Source organism: Mastomys coucha, unplaced genomic scaffold (assembly GCF_008632895.1).
Source record: "Mastomys coucha isolate ucsf_1 unplaced genomic scaffold, UCSF_Mcou_1 pScaffold23, whole genome shotgun sequence".
Taxonomy (NCBI): Eukaryota; Metazoa; Chordata; class Mammalia; order Rodentia; family Muridae; genus Mastomys; species Mastomys coucha.
Window position 1 is genome coordinate 37,830,309 of NW_022196906.1, and position 4,178 is coordinate 37,834,486.

Here is a 4,178-nt window from a genome sequence, read left to right on the forward strand (position 1 = left end):
AGAGAGAGAGAGAGAGAGAGAGAGAGAGAGAGAGAGAGAGAGAGAACAAGAGGTAGAGATCAGTTCAGTGGTAGAGCATTTGCCCAGCATGCCCAAGTCTTTGGATTTAATTACCATCTTGGGAGAAGGAAGAAAAGAGGGGAGGGGAGAGAAGGGAAGAGGAGAGAAAGGAACAAATGGAACAGAAAGGAAAATCCACTAGAAAGTTCATCAGAACTGGAGTAAGGTCCCAGGAAGGTCACAGAAAGAATGGAGATAAGGAAGAAACATGCAGCCCCTGGTATGGGAACTAGGAAGCCATTTGTTTTCAAGAAATATGATGGTTCCACCCCCAGTACGGGAACATAGCTGAGCTCTCCCTGCCCACCCTCCCATCGGTTTAGACCATGCAGGTGCTGCCCTATGGTTTGCACAGTTAGGACCCCATGCCCCCCTGGAACTCACCTTTGTGCTTCTTCTAGCTGTAGCCTAGGTGCCGAATATCCTCCGAAGGAAACATTGTTCCAAGTCTTCATATAGGTTGTCAGTGCTGGAGGGATGGCACACTGGGTAAAAGCATTTGCAGCCAAGCCTGATGACTTGAGTTTGATCCCAGGACCCACAGGGAGGAAAGAGAGAACAGATTCCTGCAAGTTGCCCTCTGAGCTGTAGATGTGCACCATGGCATGTAAGCACACACACATACACACACACACACACACATACACACACACACAAATAAATAAATAATGTAATAAAAATTTGTGTTTGTTTGTTTGTTTGTTTGTTTGCTTGTTTTGAGACAGGGTTTTTTTGTGTAGCCCTGGATGTTCTGGGATTCAGTCTGTAGATCAGGCTGGCCTCAAACTCAGAGATCTGCCTGCCTCTGCCTCCTGAATGCTGGAATTAAGGCACATGCTCCCTTACTGTACCCCTAGCTGTAATCAAAAAATTAAAAACAAACAAACTGAATTATCTTATTAGGCCTTGGTATGGTTTGTATATGCTTGGCCCAGGAAGTGGCACTATTAGAAAGTGTGGCCCTGTTGGAGTAGGTGTGCCACTGTAGGTGTAGGCTTTAAAACTCTCATCCTAGCTGCCTGAAAGTCAGTGTTCTGCCAGCAGCCTTCAGATGAAGATGTAGAACTCTTGGCTTGTCCTGCACCATGCCTGCCTGATGCTGCCATGCTCCTGCCTTGATAATAATGAACTGAACCCCTGAACCTGTAAGTCAGCCCCAACTAAATGTTGTTTTTATAAGACTTGCCTTGGTCATGGTGTCTGATCACAGCAATAAACCCCTAAAACAGGCCTGTCCTTTCCACAGCCTCTGGAAGACATCCCCAGACCTGCCTGTGATCCTACTTCACTAAGTCCCACAGCGATTTTGTCCCACCCCACAACTCTAACACATGACGGCTGAGCACAGACTCTACTCACTCTCCTCTTTAGTGAACATGTAAGGATGCCTGCCTGCACCCACCACTTTGTCCAGAGGTTTATCTTATTCTATTGTTTTATTTGATTGACAGGTGGGTTGACTTTGAGGCAGGGTCTCATGTATCCCACACTGGCTCCCTAATAGCCAAGATGATCTCTAACTTCTGATCATCCTGAATCCATCTATGCTGACTCCATCATGACTCCATGTATGCTGGGATTGCAGGCATACAGCAGCACGCCCAGTCTATGCAATGCTAGGGATTAAAAGCCAGGGCTCCTTGCCTGCTACACAGGTACTTTACTAACTGAGCTGTCCAATTATCCCCAATTCTATAAGGGGGAACTGAGGCTCAACGTGGATAAAAATCACACTGCATATTAATGGTAGAACTCTGGCCCACCTCCCTCCACAGGCTCTGCAGAGGACAGTCATCAATTAGACTGACTCTACTTTTGGCCTCCCCAAGTTCCCTCCTAGAATGACTGCTCCATAGCCCTTCCATTTCCTTCTTGTCTCCTTAGCAAGTTTGTGGTTTGGTCTTATTGGTTCTGCTAAAGGTTGGTGATTTCTCTGTTAGAAGCCCTGGTCCCTCCTCCATGGAATGAGGCCAGTCCTGATTCCTGCCCTCCCAAATAGACGCTGCGGGGATTAAATGAGGCCAGAGATGCAAAGTGCTTTCTGAGGGCATATGGGTGAGGGGGTATTCCTATTGAAGCCTCTCCAAGCAGAAATTCAACATCAGCAATTACACACTGGGACTGCTGGCTCTGGCTTTCCTGTCCCAGGCTGTTTACCCAGGAGCCCTTGGCTAGCTGGCCCTATAATGAAAGGGTTCCCCTCTCTGGAAGGCATTTTAGATTTCATTGAGCAGGCATGGGGGTGAGAGAGGACATCAGGAGCACTTGTGAAGCTCCTGCCAGGAAGCACAAGCAGACTAGCATTTACTAAGTGCTTAGACTTAGCTCTGCACACCACATTTTGTTTATTTCTCAAGCTTTTAAGGCACAATTTTTTTTTAAAAAAAAATTAAATAAAAAAAGCCCACAAATTTATTTGCGATTATAAAGCTGAAGCTGGTCTGGAACTCACTGTGTAGCCTAGGCTGGCCTGGAACTCACTGTGTAGCCTAGGCTGACCTGGAACTCACTGTGTAGCCTAGGCTGGCCTGGAACTCACTGTGTAGCCTAGGCTGGCCTGGAACTCACTGTGTAGCCTAGGACAGCTTGGAAGTCACTATTCCTGTGCTAGAAGGACCCCCTTGTCTCAGCACTTCAGAATGCTTGCCAAAATAATGGAGCTTTCAAGGGGTAAATTTAGGACATAAGAAACACCTGTCGTGGTAGAGGGTGGGTTGGTGAGCAGGGGAAGGCAGTAGCGAACAAGGTTTGGTTTTGTTTTGTTTTCTTTCCTTTTTCTTTCTTTCTTTCTTTCTTTTTTTTTTCCAGAGGGGAAACCGGGAGAGGAGATATTATTTGACTTGTAAATAAAGAAAATATCTAATAATAATAATAAAAAAAGAAACACCTGTCTGAGTCCCCCACTCATGCTATTTTGTTTGTTTGTTTGTTTGTTTTTAAAAAGGCAAATCATGTTCCAACTGCAGCCTTAGCACCAACCTGTGCTGGCCACTGAGGGGCCTCCCTGTTGCTTCTGTCTTGGACAATGGGCTTTTGAGAGAATGGACTGGATTCCCTTCATCTTTGTAGTCAAACATCAGCCCTGAGAAAAGTCAGGACATATTTGCTACCCAGAGCTGATGGCTCATGCCTATATTCCTAACACGCAGGAGGCAGAGGCAAGAGGCCTGCTGAGAGAGTTAGAGACCAGCCTGGGCCACATGGCAAGTCCAAATCTCAAAAGAGAAAGAAAGAAAGAAAGAAAGAAAGAAAGAAAGAAAGAAAGAAAGAAAGAAAGAAAGAAAGAAAGAAAGAGAAAGAAAGAGAGAGAGAAAGAAAGAAAAGAAAGAGAGAAAGAAAAGAAAGAGAGAAAGAGAAAGAAAGAAAGGAAAGAGAGAAAGAAAGAGAGAAAGAGAGAGACAAAGAAAAGAAAGAAAGAGAGGGAGAGGGAGAGGGAGGAGGAAAGGAGATGCCAGGTATGATATAGCATATGCCTTTAATCCAGCAGTCAGGAGGCAGCATTGTAAAATATCTCAAAGAGAATGAAAGCCCCGGCAGAGGGGCCAGGACAATGTGCTAGCAGGGCATTTCACCATCTTGTCTGTCTCAGTGTTGCTGGTTTTGTTTTATTGTTTTCTATAGTATAAATCTATGAGCAACTGTTTCAAATGCCACAGGAAATGTCTGTTTCCCAAGCCACCGCCAATGTACAGACTTCCTTAACCGCCCTTGCTGCACCAGGCAGTAGGTTGGTCCTACAGCCAGGCCCAGAAGCACTTCCACTGTCAATCGATGCCCCCACACACACTGGTACTATCATATAAACTCGTTTCTGCTGTTGCCTGTGGACTGTCTCCTCTACCTAGACTGGAAAAGGAAACCTGAGTCACAACATCCTAAATGTAACAAGGGGCTAGTGGGCAATGGACAAGGGGCTGTGCTGTAGATTAGTCATGGTCAAGCCTAGCACCAATGGACCAGGGAAGAGGGCCCTGCAGAGTGACGTCTGAACACTCAGCCTCTGGCACTGATCTTGGTACATGGGGGAATCTCCCTAGCTCTGGAAAAGAAGATCATTACGCAGTTCCCAGGAAGGAATGCCTACTGGCCAGAGGGCTCCTTCACTGTCTGGGCACTGT